The 22,139-nt window shown below is 40.3% G+C and overlaps 1 protein-coding gene across 1 annotated transcript in view; it reads left to right on the top strand.

The window, feature by feature from the left end:
* The window catches only part of glra4a (glycine receptor, alpha 4a), a 45,081-nt gene that overhangs the window by 4,301 nt on the left and 18,641 nt on the right, over nt 1-22,139 (top strand). The window lies entirely within an intron of this gene.

The following is a 22,139-nucleotide window of genomic DNA, read 5'->3' as shown; positions in this document are numbered from 1 at the left end:
TTATCAGGTGGAACCAGAAAAAAGTAGTTCTCAAGTGGGAAGTGAGTGGATGTGCAGTATTCCACAAGGAAAAATGGAGACGGCTTCCGAAGAAACTTAAAAATAGAGGTTAAACATATTTTTCTCACACTAAACAGAGCTTCCTTCACACTTGTGACATGTACATGTCTGCAAATAAAAACTTTACACATAAAAACACAAAAGACAGTTTAGAGTTTATAATTCTCAATCTGAATCCTATCAGGCTCTGTGCTGCAGTTGTGAGCAGGCAGGAGGGCTCACCACCACAACGTGGTAATGAGAGTATTTACTTCTGTTGTGCACGTCCACCATTGCATGCATCAATGCAGCGGTTCAGCTCCAAGAACTTCCAAGAATCTTGAGCTGAACCAGTTTGAGAACCAGAACTTTTTCGGTGGAAAAGGCATAGCTGTTCATCCTTCATCCTCCTGTGTCAAGCCTATCTTGTGTTTAGCCCTTCCTGCTGGCTTTGATCTCTGTTGTGTTGCCTGGACCTCGCCTTTGTCTCCTCCTTGTCGGACTCTGTTTGCCTGTTCATCTGCCCGACTTCTTGTGCACCAAGCCACTGCAAGTAAAAGTGACTTTGATTTTTGTCCTGTCTCCAAGTTGTGCTATTGAGTGCTCACCTGTCATTGCACCAGCCGTTACTGTTAGTAGTAGAATTATGGAAATAGACAAGAGCTATGGGTGAAGTCTATTGAGATGAACACGGGCAAAAAAAAAAAAAAAAAATGCATAAACCCTGCTAGGAAAATATGAGATGACAAGAAGAGGTTGTTTACTGAGACAGTCTTCAGTGTATTGCTGTCACATGCTCTTGTTTCGCATTCCTAAACAAAAATATTTCATTTTATATACAGGGAATTGTTTTCTCCTGTACAGTCAGTAGGCATGTACCACTTCTACACCAAGCAAGTGGGCTTTACATGGATTTTTTTTTTTAAACCTGCTCTACATGCCAGAAAAAAACTCTGTGACCCTTTTTGCATAAGCAGAAGTCCCGGACCGCATATTTCACCGCCGGGTTAACTGGTGTTACAATCTTTCAACCTGACTGAACCACCCTGGCAGTCTCTCATTACAACTACACCATGAACAGTGACCAAGTCAGAGTCCAGTCCAGTTTATTGGAAATCATCAGATTACACTGGCTGAAGTCATGCTGAGGTTAGGCTTGCTTTCCCATGGAGGTCCAAAATTAGCGGGTGACCCCTTTACACCCCTGCTGATTAGCACTGATGCCCATAATAACCCGGGACTGTGTCAGGGTTTAGAAAGCAGGACTAAAATGTTGGGTTTACCTGCTTACACATGAGCTCAAGTCCTGGATGGTGGTGGGATTTTGGGTCAGAGTTATTTGAAGTGCTATTAAAACCCTGAAACGCTAAAAAATGAATTTGCTAAGAGATATGTTTTCAGCTCTTTAAAACATTGATGGTAAATCCCTCAGATTCAGAAGGCACGGGCCTCATTCTGGGCTCTGCATTTTGCATCAACAATAACACAAGGGAAATACACATACCAGTTTCCTCACTGTCAGCAGTCTCAGTAGACCAGAATGTGATGCGGACACAAGTTTTGAGTAAGGAGTATAGCCATGATCATAGACACGCCCCAGTCTTCGCAAAGCTGGCCATCTAGCTATATTTATATGGCCATGACCAAGAGGTTCACGCTCATATTGGGAAATGCAAGAAATCACTTAACCAAGGAAAAATGAACTAGACAAACCTTTTATGATGGGCACACACAAAAAAGTAAATTATAGCTCAAAACCACAAATTAACTAAATGCAATGAACATCCCAAATTGATGATATATAGCAGTGTAAGACTATGTGAAGTTTTCCTCTAAGACTACTGAAAAATCTGGAAAATGTCAACATCAGCTCAAAAGATATTGGCAAAATATTTGATGATAGCTGTGACTCAGTGGCATATTCATTATGTTAAATATATCAGCTGTTGCGTTTGTTTTAGATAATTGTTGTAAAAATGAATGTAACATATTTTCCTTAAAGCATGGTTTCTCATCTGGGGTCTGTGTAAATTCTTATGTGTGTGTGTTGTAATTCTGCTGAGCTTTACCTCACTTTATTCTTTTCGGTGGATTGGTGGATTGGTTTTTTTCCCATTGTCCTGGGATTTATTCTTACAGTGCCATCTATATTACTTGACGATGCTAATATCCCAATATCTCATACTAAGATGGAAATAAACCTAGACTAGCAGTAGCTGTGTCATTTTGGTGTTCTGTGAAGTGCACCTCTGCAAGCACACTCCGCATGGATTTATTTACACCATTATCTAAGAACTGTGAGATCTTCTTGCAGACTAATGAGATAAAAGATGTCATTAAATTGAAAAAGAAAAAAAAAACCTGGATTGTAAAAGCAATATGTTTCCATAACTCTGAATATTGTCAGAGTGCTATGGCTGTCATAATTGTTCTTGTAATGTTGTTGGTCTTGGAAATAAAGTTTACACCACTCTGGTTTGCACCACTCTGGATGGAGCATCAGAAACTCAAACATCAAAGAAATTTGGCTTTCTAAGGAGAAAAGTTACGAGGTACTGCTCTCAAACACTCAGTCAGGGCCAATGTGTGCTTAATAATACTTGAACCATTTTAAGTACAAATATCCACAAGGTACGACTTTCTTTTGAACTTAGTTCCAAGAAACACCTGTTTCACTGCAGGAAAAAAAAAATCTTAGAGGAAACATTCTGGAATGAAGTAAACACTAATTAGCCAACTCAAACTTCAAAAGCTGAGTCCTTAAGAGAGGACACAATCGTTCTGTGATAGCTTTTAATTAAATTCTGATGGTAGTCCCGTCTGGTATAGAAGCATCCGTAACAACAAAGTAATGTCTGGAGGCTAGTAAACTGTGGAGTGAAGGAGTGTGTACCCTCATTTTGAATGAATTGCAATCCAACCAGAGCAGAAAAACATTCACACCGATGCAAAAAAGTATCAATGGAGCATAACGGAGACTAAATTTCACCTTGAATTATTCTGTCACAGACACTTAAGGAGCTGTCTTGTCCTTTCCAAAAAAACCCCGGAAATCCCCACACACTTGGCTGGTACGCAGAGTAGAGCAATGAGGGGTGCTGCCGAAAAAGGAAGTGTGGAAGGAGGACAGATGGGATGTTCACGTGAGTTAATGACTAAAAAATGAGAGCCAAGTCGGAGACAAGAGTCAAACAGACGGTTCGCTCTCCACAGCCAACACCACTTCGAAGACTGAGGGTAGATTCGCAATATAAAGACTATAGACACAGAGGAAATGTCATCAAGGAAGAAATAATTCACTGTTCCACTTTAAGTGAAGTCTGGAATATTAAAGGTTTAATTTTAGAATAAAAGTAAAGCAAATAAACACAATTATTTATTCTGCCTATTGCCAGTGCGTCGCAACATCTGGATATTTTTGACATTGGCTCATCTTTGTTCAGTAACCTGCCATGAGGTCCAGTGCACTGCACCACACTTATATTGGGGAGAAAACAATCTACTTTCCTCTCTTCTTCAAATATTTGTCAGGCCGCTTAAGCAACTTCAACAAAAGGGGAGGTAAAGAGCACAGTCTGAGCCAAAAACCCTGACTGGAGAGCAGTGTCTGACACAAATCTGTCCAGTGCTTCAGTGGGCATTAGATTTGCTGTTGGCTATATGGCGAAGGTGACAGCTCACTGATGGTCTCTCTAGCAGCCGGCCAGCGTCCTCAGTGCTGGGCTGACACGTCAAGCTGAAGTGATGTGACTGATGATCCTCTGCCCATTTGACCCAGCCTTGCATATGACACTTCCCTGTTTCCATGGGATGAAGTATGCATAACAACCTCCTTTGCCACATCTGAAGACAGTGCAGTTTTCACTCAGACTGAGACTGATAGATGCAAACAAAGGCTTCTTTTCTCAGGGTATTTAGAGCTCAGTAAGAACACGGTAATCCTACTGTCATCATCGTTCATTTGTAGTGCCCAAATTTCAAAATAGCTGGGCTCCTGGTGGTTCTACACACTTCAAAATTTGAAAAAATCATAGTTCACAAGACTGTATGTCACAGCTTTAGCATGGTAAAGGGCAATATTTTGTCTGTGTTACTTTATTCCAAAGCACTGTTTTTGAATGACCAGGTGGCTCCTTGGGGTAAAAATGGTTTTGTGCCAGATTGTAACCAGCTGTACAGCATTTTACAGATTCCGCCAAGAGTGAATGCTTGAAAGAACAGCGGATCAGACGGTAAGGTGAATTTCTTTCATCCGTGCAGGGTGTTAGGATAGGGTCCGTTACGGAGCAGAGAGCTAGCTACTGTGTCAAATTGGCGTTGAAGAGAGCATGGCAGTGGAACAAGCAAAATAGTGTAACAGGTGTTCTGATCATGTGATTGGATGGGATTTGGAAACGCTCAGGGGTGTTGTAGTAGGTGCCATGGAAATGTGTGCTGGGGGGGAGGGGCGGGGGGATTAATTTTCAATACAGTTGAAACATTAGCGGTCATTAATGATATAATCACATAAGTCTCACTTTACCCTTTAGAAGATAATTAGCCTATTAAATATCAAGTGGCTGTAATCAACAACATAATGAAGTTGGACAGGTGGCTAATATGGAGAAAATCACTTGTTGAACCACTGCACCACATTACCAGCCAGACAAATATGTAAGATATCTTTTGTCTTACTAAGAACCTCACCTTATGACTTGGAAAGCTTTAATCATAATTGTTGTCTTATACAAGCACATTTTCCATCCTGATTTGATGGAAGGGAAATGGGCTGCTTCCCTGCCTTGTTTGTCCCCATATAAAACTGCCTGAGTGACACATTTCTGCTGCCAGCTGGCATCAAAACCCCAAGTCACTGAATGGTACAAGCATCACCAAGTGTAACTGATGATGATCAGATGAATGCAAACTTCTAATCTCTGCAGATAGTCCCTAGTAACCAGTTAGTCCTCAGCTGGAAGCGCATTAAAATGCAACATTGCCCGCTGTTCGTGGAAGGAATCGCCATAACCTTGGAGGTAGCAGAGCATGCATTCACAGAGCCTCAGATCGAAAGTGTGGTTCTGTGCTGGTCACACATCACTCCCTTAACACATATCCACAACACACTGAGGTTATCCCAGAGGTCAATGAAAGCAGTTCATTTTATCACCACATACCAACAAATGTCCTGCCTCTCTGAGCTGCTATCCAAGTAGTCCTAATCCAAGCTTAACACAATAAGTAGAGTAGGGAGAGAAACTGAGTATGTAACTCACTGCTACGGTAAAGTCTCATGAGATCACACAGTGAAAAGAGTTGTAATTTTGAAAATATAACTTTACCCCTATAGTGGGTATAGCACCCCTGTTTGCTGCCCCATGCGAGTATAATACATCCACTAAATTTGGTCCATTAAGTCCCTCCCTGTCACAAGAAAGGCAGCTTCACCAGGAGTGACTGCTCCAACATGAACAGTAGTAGATGTGGATCAAAAAACAACATGATTTTGAGTGGTGAAACAAAGCTGAAAATTGTTTTAAAGCATACATAAAAATTACAGTTATTTAGGTTTCACTTTCAACATCTTTCCAGCTCCCTGCTTCTAAAACTGGCAGAACTATTTTCCTACACAGCACTGCCTCTGTGTCACCACACAGCCTCAGTCCCATATTCAACCTACATGGCGATACAGTGATAGAAAATAGTTCCACCATTTTGGAAGCCAGGGGACTGGAAAGAGTGATGCTAATGAATCCCAAACAAACACACTGTTGTGCATCCTACAAAACATTTTTTTGTGTGTCACCTTTCAAAATCATTATTTATTTATTTTTTTTTTTAAATTAGACTCACATGGAGCAGCAAATATGACTATATTGGTATGAATCCAAACCATCACTTTAAGGGAAAACAAAACGCTTGAAGTGTTTTGTTTCAGTATGCCTCACAGTATTTTGTGCAAACCAAGAGAGCGCAGACCACTAAGCGAGTTTAAATAATGGGAAACCTACCCTGTTCCATATCTAACTTAAAAAATATGCGACACAAAGGGAAGTTACTGCCACTTAAGTGGATCTCCTGCTCTCTCCTTCTCTGGCCCTGGCAGATTAAAATGGCCACTTATTGACTGGAACAGCACTTTGGCTCTGAGGTTCATTGCTGTAGGTCATTATGTTCTCTGCAATTAGGAACATGAAGTGGGAGCCATTATAAAACCCTCCATCATGTCATTAAGTCTGACCATACAGGCCATGCTGATTAAACTTTACTTTGGGAGGAAAGGACATGTTTGGACTCAGAAAACCAAGACTCACAATGCATGATTGAACAAAAAGAAACTATCGGCAATGGAGTCAAACTGAAGCTCTGCTTTGTAACTGAATCAAAATCTCATTAACTGAACACCATTTAGAATGACCATAGTGCAATTACTCAGTAATTATGCAGAAGCTGTAATTCATCAGCTAAATATGGCAGGCTAATGCCAGCAGTAACTCAAAGCAAAACTTATCAGCATCAACTTAACTCATCATCTTTTTAGACAATTAAATTGTTCTTTGCAATGAAATAATTATTCAGTAATTTCCTGTGATTTACAATACAACGAATGATATAAAACACATGACTCTAGTGATAAAAAAAATGAAAAAAAAAATGATAAAACCAAATATAAATGATAGAGAGGGAAAACAAAGTACAACTTCAGTGACACCAATGAATCCTCAGATCAGTGTGTATTGTTGGCAGAATTGGTTAAACACAGATAGAGCAAAGTCAGTAAAAGGATTTATGGACGTTGGCTTGGATGTTTCATCTGTGCCAAAGCAGTTTTGGCAAAAAAATTAAGGTGCAGTGTTTAGGAGAAGTTTGTGTGACAGATGAGGTGTTATTGCAACAGTCCACTGATTAAAGAGCATCCATGTGGCTTGTGTGTGTGACACGGTCAGAGATGGCGCATAGCAGGACGCCAAGGTCATTCGAATGAGGAAACTGAGGCTTAGCTGGAGAGAAGGTAAAAGCCAAAACAACAAACAAATCTGCTTTTTTTTCTCTCTCTCTCTTTTCCTCCCTTCTTTTCCAACCTTTGTCACGTATGACCAGTGAAGCAGAATGTCTTAAAGAGGGGGGCGGGGAGATCGTTGAGGGGATTACAACTGTGCTCGTCAGATAACACAATGGCAGTGCGCAGGCCGCTCCTCTCCAGCAGCATGAAATGAGAGGGAGCCATGCTGGGATACGATGCGGGAGCCCGTGTAATTCCTCCACACGCTGAATAAATTAGTGTCTGGTGTCAAGGCACCCTTTGACTCCCGCCCACCTCTAGAAGAAGCAAATTAAATCCAATAGCACTAATCACAGTTTTACCACCAGTAAGTAAAAAAGGCCAGAGTTGTGCGTTGACCTCCATGAAGTGCTAGTATAAGACAAATAGGAGCTGTGCTATTAATTGTTTACCATATTGACATTCTGTTCCCTCCTCTGCAACAGTTAGAGAACCAATGGGGTCTCCGATAATCCGTTTCTATAGTGATACGGCAGCATTGATTTGTCGGTGTTGGTGTCCACTACCTGAGACTTTGCAATAGCCGTGGTGTGTTTGCCATTAGAGGCCTTCATGCAATAATCTTTTATGAGGAGGGAAATGCTTTTCCAAGGGTAAAACACCACAGATCACATACCTCGACAAATCCTCTGCACTCTAACCTCAAGTTCACTGACAGATTCTGTTCCTCCCACATTAGTGAGATTACTAGTTGTCCTTGATGTGGGAAGTGCAGCGTTAAACTGTAATGTTGCTGTGATTTGAGAAAACATCACAGCCTACATACAGTCAATTGCTGAATGAAACCTTTCTTAGTGTGAAATCTGTTGTTGTGAAATGTGTTGTTCCTAATGCTCTAGGACATTTTTGGGTGCACTGTACTGGGTTGTATTTGCAGCTCCATAGAGAGAATGATTTGGAAAGGATGTAACTGTGACAGCACCAAGGCTGTTTTCCTGGGATCATTGCTTTCTGTAGTTCAGAACTCATAGTGTTCCAGTAATGTACAACTTGTTTAGATTTATAAGTTTAGAAATTCTAGCTGTTTGCAAAGTCTCATTCTCTTAGGCGTTATATCTACAGGCAGTATATCAGCATGACATAAGTTGTTTCTTGGGTTTCTAGCTTTGAGAGAGAGATACAGATCCCTCAAATACTATTTGAGCTGTTGCACAGATAACGTGTGACTTCATAAACTGAATGGTAAACTATAAAGAAAATGTAATATGCATCTATCAGAACTGCTGTTCTACTTTAATATAGGTAATGCACTTTGTTTGATAATATATAATGTGCTATTACTAAGACTTTCAACATGGGGCAAATACTTGGGGTGAAAGTAGACACCCTTGTTTTGTACCTCGCTTTGTTGCAGTGGTGGACAAAGCATGCTAAACAATATGACAGGTTGTACATTATATACAGTAAATTTTAGACCGGTGGTTGTATGTAGTCTGAGTCAAATAGGAGTACATTAACCTATTAGATTCTGTCTGGAACCTTGAAGTGTTATTAACTCCTATCTTTAGAAAGTCTCTATGTGTTCCTGTTCTTCCGTTGGAGAGGTACGCTGCATTAGGGATGCTTTGCCATACTGTGCCCATGGTTATCTCAGCCCACACACTAGGCCCAGAGCTTCTTAACCATCCATAACATAGCTGGAGACACATCTCTTTATCGGCTTGAGCAGACAACATTTGGGCCCCTAATGTTTGTCCTTGTATTCCCTCTCTCACCTTGATGCCTGACCATTGAGACTTCCTCCATTTGTCTGTGTCCCCACAAGACGCCCACATTGTTTCCTGAAATCAGTTGTCTGAGTCCCATGGTTCTCACTGGACAATACATTTTTGCTTTTCAATAAATGGGTGTTACATTCAATAAATGTGTGAGATGGACACTGTTTGCAGCATTGGATTTTGCTTTCTTTTGCTATTGATTTCTGAAGCACAGTCGGTTTTCTTTGCACCATCTGTGCAGTGTAAGACATACTACAATCACAAAAACAGCTCTGATTGTATTTAGTCTAGAAAGAGGTGCCTCACTTGTGTAGATGATTGACTCCCAAGAGTCATTAAATCCACCTGATATGAGGTCATGGGGAAAGCACAACACTGTATGTAAAACAGGATTGGCTCCTAGTCTGCCTGAACTTGTTTCAGCATAACAGGCTAAATTAGCACCATAGCCGTACTCCTTTGTTGTCTGTACAAATTGCATGGCATACGCAGCCATGATGTGCATCCAGCACACCAAGGGGATGATTTGTGAATAAGACATCACTCCAGAAGAAGTGCACAAAGCAAATGGGGCAGTGCCAGAGTCGTTTCCTCGACTCGGGCCTCTGAGGATATGTCAAGAAGCCAATGTTTGTCTTGCCTGTGGGTTTCCACATCCACTGAAAAGAAAACAAAAGGGACACTTCAGCAGACAAGATACACATAACTTTGAACCGTCAACTATATTTTTTATCTCATTTTTGCAGCACCGTAACTTTGTTCGCCAAAACTTAATCAGCAATATGAGAACAACAATACCAAGGCAATTATTCACTCAGACTGCAATTGAAGCCCCCCTGGTGTTTTCTTGCATTGCTTGCATTGATGTTATCCAATTAGAAGGTGAGTTGGGAACTGTTACTGGGCTGTATGGCATGCTGAGATCAATGTGTCAAGTGCTATCAAACTGAGAGGGAGATATGGAATCCACCTGAGTCCAAGTGGTATAGACAGAGACTCTGCAACTGGCAGTGACACCATACTACTCATCAGAAAAGGAGGACATTCAGTGGGCATAAAACTGAAGAAATTACTGAAAGCAATTTAGTGTTTACTGTTAAATTTGTGTGTGTTTTACAGATCCTGGGATGGGTGGCATGGAATGGTGTTTTGGTACAGCTTTTATAACTAACAGAATTGCTGTGTAAAATAATTTTTTTTCACTGTTATGAAAATATATCCCAGAGCTACTTCCTGGTAAGTAGATGTACCTCGCAACATGTTGGAATTGGTCAGTTAGTGCTTGTTCCACCATTCTTCCTGGTGTACAACCATGCATTTCCCAGAGCTCTTAGTGCTATGTGCTGCGGTCTCAGTGTATGGATAAATCATCAGCACAGTGCAGGGAGAAAAAAAAATTACACACAAACAAAGGAAAGAACAAATGAATTCATAATTGCAAATACAGAACCTGGCTCTTATAGGTACTCCATCTGAACAACAGAAATGCGGAAGATTTGAAGAAGTGTTCAAGAGGGTTAATCACTTAAATAAAAGGGAATAATGAGTTTTAATATCATGCTGGCAGTCACCTTATAATATGGTAGTAGTAGAATCTCATTTTGGAATTTCCATTCATTAATGCAACCTTTATTTGAACTCTGAATACATCTGTTCATTTTCAATTGGATATATTTTTTTTCTCAGTTGAATGGAATTATTTAATACACCCAAGTAATGCTCTTTTTTTTTGTATATCAATTATAGTGAGATGAGTAATGTGATTCTGCTGGAATGGATTTCCAAAACTTCGAAATTTAGATATTAAAAGTAAAATTTTGTACTGTAGAGGATTGCTTTTAGTGGCTTGAGGGAGGTACTGCTATGTATTTGACTTATCACTAATATTATTTATGTGGCTAATACTGTTCATGCCAGCACTAAGGCCAAGTTTTGAAATGTTAATACTTAGATTACTAATGCAGCATATATAAAAAAAAGTCTCAAAATATGCTAATCTGTCTAATTGTGTTCTATTTATTACAAAGTTCAAGTAAACAACATACAAAAGCATTCATTTAAGAAAAATCCCATGTAACTTTTGAAGGTTTACATGTGACCACACCCACACTGATTAATAACAAATATAGCAAATAATGCCTAAGAGATGGTCTAAAGACAAGGAGGCACAAGTATATTTTTGGACATCAAAATTGCACTGTGCCACCTGATTTGAATCAACACCTCCTTTCAGTACACTGCGGGTCTGTTTGCCATGGCAAACCACAAAATTACCATACAGGCAGGAAAAATTCTACAGCACCCAGTGACATTATCACTTTTTCAGCACGAAGTCTGATCGCTTGATCTGCACCAGCACAAAAATAGAGTCCTTTGTCTCTTATTGGAGCTGGCTCTTGTGTAATGAATAGCTTCTATTGCTAATGCAGGATGCACTCTCAGAAAAGCAGCATGGCTCTTTTACAGTGAGAAATACAAAATATCACCCACAGTGAGGAGCAGCAACCATCTCTTTGTTGATGAGATCTTTCTTGATGGTGCACTTGTCACTCGCTAAAAGTGAGTGAGTGATTGCATTTATGTGTCTTGTGCTCAGCAAGGCTTAAGGACTTAGGCCCACTGTATTTACAGAAAAATATAACAGCAGAGTGGAATAACAGACCATAACACTTGACCATGTACCAAAAGTCAAATCAATACATGCAATATGGCCACCCTTACTAGTTCCCTCCAAAATTCCCTGAATACATTCTGTCATTTACGGTGAATATGACCTTGTTATTGGATCTGAACAATAGGGTGGCGATCACCCTGGCAAGTTGTGGTAGCTGCAGCAGCATAATTCCAATCCTGTAGTTTTGAAGCGGCATGGATTATCACACAAGCATTCTGCAGCAGAGCTGAGAATGGTTTGTTGGTTGCACGATGCCTCCAGCTGCACTTGCTCCAACCTGAAGCTGAAATGTTACATACACTAAATGGACAAAAGTATTGGATCACCTACATATTACAGCTTCAGGAGATTTTTTGACATCCCATTCCAAATCCATAGACATTAATATGGAGTTGCTATTCTAGATTCTATGTGTGGCAATGATTAAATGAAACAACTGAATTCAATGATTAAGAAGTGTGACCCAATACTTTTGTCCATATGGTGTATCAGCAACATCTAGAGGGGCTGCCCAAGTTTAAGTTCACAAGCCAGTTGGTATCTTGTAACCAGATAGAGCGACATGCTGCGCCCACTGTCCAAACGCAGCATTACGCTTTAACACAGAAACTTTCAGAATTGTAATGTGATCACAGACAATTGACACAATTCAATGTTAATATCATTTCAAACAGTGCATCCACAAAGTACTCATCAAGAGGGCAAACCAGTTCTCTGCCAGACTTCAGACAATTGTGAAAATGTGCATTAGCTGCATGAGGGATATGAAAAACAGGCAGTCACTGAAGCTTTGTAGACTGTTTCCTTCATGGGTATGATTCAGAAAATCTCTGGTAGACTGAGCTCCATGGTGGCTTTGTCATGACTCTGTTGGTTCCAGCCAGCAGTTTGATCAAGCGAAACTGACCTCAGGCTATGCCTACAACTTCTTTTCTCCTGATTGCCATGTCCAAAATGTGGGTCATATAGAGTGCAGTGACTGTTTGTGTATGTGTGTGTGTCTGTGAATGTGCGCATTTGTGTGTGCATGTTGTTTGGGTACCATTTGCTGTGTGACTATCTGTTGTGCCTCTCATGGTCTGAAACCTCTGTTTCCTAGAGATTGGCAGCAAACCCCACCAGTTCTATTCTTTAGTTTAAGGCACAGGTAGACCATAATTGGGGCCAAGTGCATGGTGACTCACCCGTTGGCAATTGGCTCTCTCATGTCCCTCTTATGGTGCAGTAACTGTGCCATGGTCCCCTGGGGCAAAATGAGAAGAAGGCCACCAAACCTCTCTTCTCCCTAAGCAGTTACTCTTAGCAGCTAACAACCATGTTACTCTGCCAGGGAAGTAGCCAGAGAAATGTTACAGCTGTGGAAGACTAACCAAAGGCTAGGAGCATCTAGAGCTTGGGGTAAGAGGTAGTTAGCATATGTCTAGGAAAAGCAAAAGGCTAGGTCAGCTAGCAAAAAGCAAGGGGCATGAACAGAACAAGCATATGCTATTAGATGATGTGATTTATATGGAGTGTGATGGGAGATGAAGCATCCATCCATATTCATACAGGCACAGGTAGCAAAATGGAAGACATTAATCATAGCACTCAAGCAGACTACAGCTTCTAATTATACGTTTACTGTACAGTAGATACACTGTAGTCTGTTTTGGTGAGAATCCAGCTGTTGTGATTTCCCAATGGGCTTTAAAACTGGAGAAGGAAAGGGGGGAGGGAGCCCAAGATATGGAGATGCACACAGCTGATGAAACCCTCTTATTTCATATTGAAAACACTCATGCACACACATGCACACACACGCACACAAACACATACACGCACACACAAAAGCACACTCACAAGTGCTTCATTATGTCACGCAATTACCATCCCATTTCAGTTGCATTGAAAATCCAATCTTACTCTTCTAATCACTGCATTTCATTACCTTGACTAGATCAAGAAGATGAGGCACAAACACAACGCTTTGATCACGGCGTTTATATCTTCCACATCTGAACACAACTGTTCATCTTAAAGCAAGGTTCATGAAGGCAGCATAAACTGACAGTCAGGCATACATCAGCTGTGATGGCTTCATGAAACCACAAGGAAGTGTTGAATGGGCAGAAGATGAGAAGAGAGATGAGATACTGTATATCAAAGCTGTTTATTGCATATCTGTAGATGTGTAGCGCTATGAGTTTGATCCAACAGAACATAATGGACAGTTATTTGAGGCTGCACAATGCACTGCAACATGACAGCACACACCTGCACTGAGGCTTGTGGTGAGTGGCTATCCATGCTGATAATACCACAATCCATGTCAAGCCCTTAAACAGGCACATCAAAGCAATTTTTTGCAGTCAGTACAGTCCCTCTCTCTATTAGAAGTCCTGCTAGCTCTGTTTCACAGAGACTGACAGGAGGCAGTCCATGCTGATATGAGATCTGAGACATGGAGAAGGTGGTTCGAATACAGAGAGGCTGAAGAGACACCTGGAGGATGGCTGGGCCTGTGCTCCATGCTAGATTCCCCTTTGGGTAAAGCTTGAGTCCACTATGTTATAAATGAGATTTTTGTTCAATCTGCCATTGTTTGAACTGTGTAGCCTCAGGTTAGCGTTTGGGGACAGCCTTCGGGAGGTCAGTACTTCTCCTTTCATGTGCAATCTAAGATTTAAGTTTTCATTCAAAGTTAAATGCTAATGCACTCACCATGGATATAGTCGAGACCACCTTCGTCAATTCACAATCAAAACCATTATCTACAATCCAATCATATAATTGCAATCATGGTCTAATAAGCTCACAGCATGGAGAAAATACTGAAAAGTTATTTTTTTATTTTGATGTTTCAGTTTTGTGCGATGAATAAATCACATGTTCACATATATTTACATCAGCATATGGATACGTATACATATTGACAGACAAACAGACAGCCATTCAGCAGTGACAGTAAGTGAGACAATACCCAATCAAAATACTATAGGCTGATGTTTTAAGAATAGATTACTGCAGTCCTGGCTCTTAAATTGTTTGACAATTCAACTGAGAACACACAGAAAACCTAATTACTCACCTGAACCTTTGATGTTAAATTTGGGAACTGTGGATGTTTGACATTTAACCATTTTTCTATGGGAGATAGAATTTCAGTTTTTCTTAATTAGCTGTTGGATTCACAAAGTTTCAAATCCAAGAAAAAGTAACAGCTGAGATAAGTATTAAAAAGTAAAAAAGAAAAGAATAGAATTTGCTAGATAATGTGTGTGTCGGGGCTGAACCAGTTTGCCCTCTGTTATGAAATTTTGACAACAAATGCAGTAATTAGGAGTCGGACAAGCCAAAGTGGTAGGAGAGCTCCCTTGAGTTCTAATTGTGTATCATCCAGGAGCCCAGCAGATAAAAGAATTAAATCACAAAGAGAGGAATATTTCACGTGAAATAAAACTTTAAAGTCAGCAGACTGAAACCGTATCAGAGTGCTGAAGTTCAGCTAAGGCTGGGCAGTAAATGCCGAGGGTGGTGGTGGGGTTCACTCAGAAACGGGGCCATCGTGAACGTGAATCTGTCATCAAGCTGCAGCCCATTGTCTCCCTGTCAGAGCTGTGACACAAGCTTGGAAACATCATTTCTGCTGGGTACTCTAGAGATGTCAAGCCTCACTCCCACAAGATTAAAGATTGCATTACAAATTAGAATGCATGAGCGACGGCGCGGAGTTGGAAGTAGCGATTGACTTTGTGGGTTAGCGTGGATTAGTCTAAATCATTAAACCCCAGGGTTTGCAATGAGACAGCTAAATGTACTTTTCCATGAAGCTAATTCTGCCATTAGCACTGGCTCGTGGTTAAATGAATTATTCTTTACCAAAAAACAGAACTGAGGAGAAAATGAATACTTAAAATAAATAGAGGGGGGAATTTGAAAACAATTCCAAAAAATATCACAGCAAATTCTAAGGAATATGGATGGAGCCCCATTTTGTAAGTGCACTTAACACTGCAACTATATTTGTTCTTATATTTTTCCAACTCCCAGAGCTGATTTTTTCACTAACCCAACTATCCATTTTCATACAAATTTTTGTTGAAGCAGTGGTAGTGTTGCTGAGGCAAGAAAAGGTGTGCTCTTCTCAAGTCCCTTACCAAGCACTATAGGACAAATATTTAAACAAAGCAGAGTGGGAGAGTAGCGGCACATCTCTAAGCCTTTTTCTTTCTTTTTTTTTTTTTTTTAACTGGATATTTAAATCAGAAATGATGTCACACAAACAGAAGAAGCTGGTCAGCCAGCTGCAGCATAATGGGTAGATAATGCTCTACAGGTGGAGGTCATATGCAAATATGAGCTGCATCAAAAATTCACTCAGAGCAGTAATTTCGAATCCATCCATTTTACATTTTAGCTACATAGAATATGCATGTATTCCCTTTTGGTTTTTCCCATGACATTAAAAACCCTGTGGTACAATTTCTACAGTAGTAATTTGCCTTGCAAAGTGCACCACCATACCGAATGTTTAATTTATATGCTATTTGTTAATCCACCTCGGCCAATCCAATAAGGCAATTCAGTTTACAGTTCTATGCGTTATTTTTGTTGACAGATATTGTTCAAGCATTGCTTCAAATGTTAATTCATGTCTAAGTGAGTCACTGTGTATTGTGTTACAGTCTAAGCTGTGTGTATGTTTCATCTCCGCATCAGTGCTCCAAAGACAAACTCATGAACACTTACGTATGTTACATATAATGTGATACTCACCTTTGATTTTGATAAATGTTATCTCTCCTGCTTTGCTTTTGTTTGTTTTCCTATCCTGAAGTAGATCCATGTCTCCATTTTTTTCTCCATTTTTCTCCATTTTTTCACCATGCATCTCGTACTGTAGTTCCCATAGCCAGAGGTGTCACTGTACAGGAGTGGCAGTGGTCACATCAGTGAAGATAAATGTGCAAGAGTAAATTGCAATGTGCTCCAAATCTCATTCCCCAATGACGCTATTGATCAAAAGCGGACAGCGGTAGCCATAGGCCATCATATATAGTACAGTTGTGTGAAGACAAGGTCTGCACAGGTCATCAAAGACAAAAAGTGACATGTCAGTGTATTAACATAAAGGTTGGAGTGGTTGGATATACATTGATAAAAGGCCTGTCAGTGGCATGAGTCTATTTGTATAGTTTGGTAGAGCAGTTACCTACGGAAAGTTGTCAAAAAGTCAAAAAGACCCGCGTTCAGCCTCAAGTGAGAGCCCTATATGAGAGTGAAATTGAAAGCTCAAGTGGACGTCAAGGGCAATTTCACAATTGGGAAATTAGAGCAGTGTGTTTCCACAAGCAGAGAGACCAGTTTTTGCAGTCGCCGATTACACCAGTGGCACTTAAAACCTGGTATGATCATGCATGGATGTCTAATAGCAGTGATTTCCCACAGTGCCTCCTCGTAGGCATCCACAGAACAGCCATATTCCCGCATGATATGCTTTTCTGATCACCAGCTTCTTAATGACAAAGCAATTAAGAGAATATGTTTGTGCTCCATGGGCAGAATATAGGCACCATCTAATTAGATGTAATTTTGATCAGAGAGTTTTACATTGAGGTGCAGCTAGACAGAGATAACATTCTGAAATTATAGAGAACGTTATAGAAAGAAGAAATTATTTGCTTTTAAGTGAATACCTGAGTATTGTGGTTTGAAATGAATATCAAGCTATATTCAAAGACAGGCATTTAACATTAAGTCTGTCCACATCTGCAGCAGCTATTATAAGTTTAAGGTAAGGAGAAAATAACAGAAGTGGATTTTATAGACTGCAAGGAATCACTGGCATCTTGGCTGACCTTACCTCTCTTCCCCCAATCCATTTATGTCCTCATGTATTTCTGCCATATGTGCCATGTATGCAGGATGACAGCTCCTTTTCTTTTACGGTGTATAGTTATGTTTTTCCCCTAAGTAAGTGATGCACTAAATTGGGAATGAGAGCCATTTCTCTAGTTCTGCTGCCTCGTATTAAATCCCCGAGTCCTCTAGCCACTGGAATTCAATATTGATTGTTATCAAGGGGAAACCTTCAAGTGACATTTTACCATGGTAAAGCGTTTCCAGTTTTTAGCTGACATAGTTTCATGGGTTCATGAATGGGCAGCCAATAGAAATTTGCTGCTGATGTGACCCATTTGCCCACTTTGCAACTTGATCATATCATGGAAAGTCAAAAAGCATGTTTAGAACTAATGAGTGACTGAGTGGTTTGCTGGACCCTCTGTCAGCCCTGCAACCTTGCAACACAATTCAGAGTGCACTAATGCTGATGCTTATGTGGGCGCTAAGCTACATTTGTGTGTTTGTCAAATGTCGACGAGTGACCTAAGAAATGAGAGTGTGTGGTGTCTAAAATCTTCACTTAATCCGAGCAGAAAGGCATTGAGAAACTGCAGTGGAATGATTAAGTTAAGAGGGTGTTTGAGCAAAGTGGCCAAGCATTTGGTTAATGTTAAATTCAATCTTCTAACACATCTGCTAACAAAGGCAGATCACATTATTTAAGCCAGTGCTCAGCTTAACACTTTTTAAAAAGTAAGTAGTCTTGTTTGTTGTTGTTTACCAGCTTTGAGATCATTTTGTGTGACAGTAGAGAGGACAGCCGATGGTTGTTGCTGGCTGTTTGTGAGCTTCTGTGGGGTTAATGTGTGCTCAAAGCTAAGAATGCTAAATCAAAGTCAAATGCATAGTGTATTTTATTATTGTGTTTTAAAGTGTGCCCTTTAAACTGATGGCACTGACCAGGGCAGTGGTGTCAGTCTCACTAAAGCACATTTTACTGTTTGGTCAGAGAGGTGTAAATACATTGTCAGATAAGCAGTGCCAAGTCCAGCATGTCCTGCAGTAATTGCTAACTTAGCACCAGTATTGTTTCAACGACAGGAAGGACATATGGCAAATCTAGCACATGGTGGGGCGTTTATGGGCAAAGTTGTCCCCAATTTAATGTGCAACTTCTCCAAAGAAAAGTGACAAACAAAGTTACCACAGTCAACATTGGCCACTGTTTTCTTTCTTGCAGAAAATTAATTAACTTCCCATAACTGGATTTTAGAGTTACCAGCCATGTGTGCACATGGTAAGAGGGATCTGGCTTTAATTAAAATTTATGTCTGGCTGAAAGTTTTGGTTGGGGTAGGGTGGATTTTGTAATCCATAGACGACAAGTTGAAATTCACTCAAAATGCTGACGTGCTCCCCAGGTGAGTTCCATTTGTTGCATTCATGCTGTGGTTTCTGATCTGCTGACAGCGCACTCCTGACAGGTTTGACATATTCCCACAAGGTATTTCCCTCTCATACCTGATACTGTCAGCAATCTATACTGGATTAACTTAATATGAGCCCCGGATGAGCAATCACCACACAAAGTCATGTCTGTTTGTGAGATTTGAAATATTATTACTGCTGTTCTTTCCAAACTAAATATTGAACCTCTCATTCTTGGTTATTACTTTGTGGCTCCATATTTGGAAAGGAAATGAAGACACCTAACAGGGAAAGCAAACACTTGCCAACAGTGTGTATTCAGCCGTTGAATTGTTCAGAGATTTAAAGATTAAAAGAGAAACAAAATGTTATAAATCAATGGTTGATAAAAGAAAAAAATGTAACACTGTCTGGAAAAGACAGACTTTTCAACTAAATTAAATCTGAGCAGCTGTGATGTTATGATGCAATTCCCCTGACTTTTTTTTTTTTTTTTTAGCACTTGCTTCACAGTATACATACTTTTATGATGTTTACACTGGTGTTTCATCTGTGGAAATACCATCTTTTTTTCTTTCTGTGTGCAGCAGTTATGAGATTAAGCACATAGTTTTCATTTCACATTTTGTTCCAAGCCAAATTAAACTACTTTACAATGAGATTTCGACAACAAAAACTTGCTCTGAAATATAAAAGGAAAGAAAGAGCTGTTGCGCAGCCTCAACATCCATCTGGTGCGGTAGCTGGAATGAAAGGGATGTAGGGGCATCCAAAAGGTCAGGCTCATTAAATGTCGCCAACTGGCATCTTAATAACTGAATCCTTCTGACAAAGAGCCACATAAGAGCGAATTGAAGGTTTTTAAGAAGCCAACACACTTACAGTTTCATAGTAAGATACAATTTGGAGTGTGATTGTTGTACATTAACTAAACACACATAGCATCTCAATTGTGTGAGTGTTTGCAAATCCCCAGCTGGGAATTTAGATGTCAAAATTTGAAAATGCTCTTGCATTGAAAATCATAAAAGACTTAAGTTATTGTTTCCCGTCTGAAGGTTTCTTTGAACTGGCTTCCAACTACATGTTAAAAAACCTCAGTCGAGAGTTATCACCGCTGACACAGCAGCAGTGAAACCTTAATGTGATGTTTGCATGTCAAAAAATTCTCTAAATCTTTTGACGAGCTTATAAATAGACCTGCTGAGCTTTCTTGGACTGTCTTTTTTTCAGCTTAAGCACTCTGTGACATAAAATGACACTGGCCAGAGTAGGGGGTAGCCATATTAAAAATGCATGAGGGTTGATGGAGAGGTAGTGTTGCCCCTGAGGGAGGGAGGCAGAGAAACTCCCGCCCCTCCCACAGCCCAGGATTACAGATTTAACTGTGGATCTCACCACCAGTAGGGTTTACATGTGAGCAACTAGATGGCAGAAGGGTGAGACATTTATGTACAGAGGAATCTAATTAAATAAACATGGTCTTCGTCAGCATCACAAAAAGCCATAAACTTTACAAGGACGTGCACAACGGAAAACGTCTCGCAACAAGAGGGCTGACAAGCTACACCGGTTCCAACAAAGGTGGGAACTCGGTAAAAACCCATTTTAACAGTTGAGAAATCTCCTACTGAGCTGTTTCTTCAATGTTTATTAGCGTCAGCAAGCAGAAATGACTCACACACAGTCAGCGCCACAGATCCAGGCTGTATATCACCAGAATTTGCTCTGGAAATGTATGTCTTGTCTAATAGCTTCGGCTTCAGAACACTGACTCATTGACGTATAGGGGAAAAGAGCCTTGTCTTATGGGCTCGGCTTACTCTGTCTTGATAAGACAGGCTGATAGTTTTTTGACTGTGGTGAACCCGCTCACAATTTTTCTTGACAGCAATGTCATGTAATGGACACCCTCTTGAGAATTTATGTTACGTTTTCATCAGTCATCTTCAAGCCCTGTCAGAAAGCATCCAGAAATCTCCGCCAACATGTGCAATTGTATTAAAGGAGACCCATTTTTCTTCTGTCAATATTTCTTGAAGACTAAATAGATTACTGTCACAGCCATTTGTCTCTGAATGCTTGCAGCCAAAATAAGTAAATAATCCACCACTCAGAGAAAATAAGACGTGAACAAAAAAAAAGATACTTTACTGTAGTGTTTCAGACCGTTTTAAAACAAGTGTGACCAAGTAAGATAAAGAGGCACTGACTTTCAGTTTTTCCATTACTTGCTGGATATGTAAGAGTCTAACCATCTATCCATATGCCTGTGTACCTGTGTGTGTGTGGGTGTGTGTGTGCGTGTGCGTGGGTGCGTGCACAGGGCCACACACACAAGATTAAGAGAGAAAGGGAGAGAGAGAAGATGAAGAAGGGTATCAGTACAATAGCAGCAAAACTATATAGTATACTTCAGCCAGAAGCAGTGGACTAAAGTTAGAGGACCTGGGAGATTTGAGCTGTTCACTGTAAGAAAGACTGAGATATGGGCTAAGCTTCACAAGGGAAAATCATCAAAGGCACATATGGAGTTCTGTTGTGATTTTCAGCTGAGCTGTACACTGCATGTGTGAGAGAGAGAAAGAGAACGAGAGAGAAGATGTGTGAGTATATATGTGTTTGTATGTCTGTGTGCGTGTGTGAGCATGCATGTGTTAAAAATGCATGCTTTGTGCCTCCAGAAGCTTAAGAAATTGAAAACTTTGGAGCAACATGGAGGTTATGTTTTCACTTGTTTGCTTGTCTCTTTGTTAGTTTGAATTTGATGCACGGCCTTCAGCTCATGAATCAATTGATTAGGTTTTGTTGATATTTCCAACATTAGACAACTACCATTGTTTATCCGTAGCTATTATGTTGCATTCATGTGCTGGGGGAAGTCTAACATCTGCGATTTCCAAGTCGGCAGCATTGTGTTCACATGCTATTGTGAGAGAAAATCAAAGTCAGAAGGCAAACAGGGGACTGCAGCTTTGTGTTCTACTGAATGCATTTATTCACATGAGAAGTTTTTCCTTGATTTGACAGCTCTGTGACTTAATGTGACGCTGAAATACAAAATGTATTTATCTATGTCGTTTTAAATCCCAGCTTCATTAATATGAAATTGTGAATGTGTACTTTGTTCTATGCGATTACCAAAGGCAGATCACAGAGGATTGGCACAACCTTGCAATCTCTAAAAATCCCTCACCATGTGTTGCCAGTCCTCTGTTCTTTGGTCTTAAAGGATATGGTCTGTGTGGCTCTGAATACAGCTAAGAGGCCCTCAGATTGTTGGATCTGTGACTCCACACTCATGAGAACAGAGCATCAGTAAAGCTCTGCCTCGGGGAGGGGATTGGACCCCGCCATCTGTACTTCACAGAGGTCTGGATCATGACGGATCGTGAACTATTAACAGTTGCATCAA

The sequence above is a fragment of the Myripristis murdjan genome, chromosome 10 (genome assembly GCF_902150065.1).
Source record: "Myripristis murdjan chromosome 10, fMyrMur1.1, whole genome shotgun sequence".
NCBI classification, from domain to species: domain Eukaryota; kingdom Metazoa; phylum Chordata; class Actinopteri; order Holocentriformes; family Holocentridae; genus Myripristis; species Myripristis murdjan.
The sequence above is the reverse complement of the archived record's forward strand: the minus strand, read 5'-3'. Positions and strand labels throughout refer to the sequence as shown.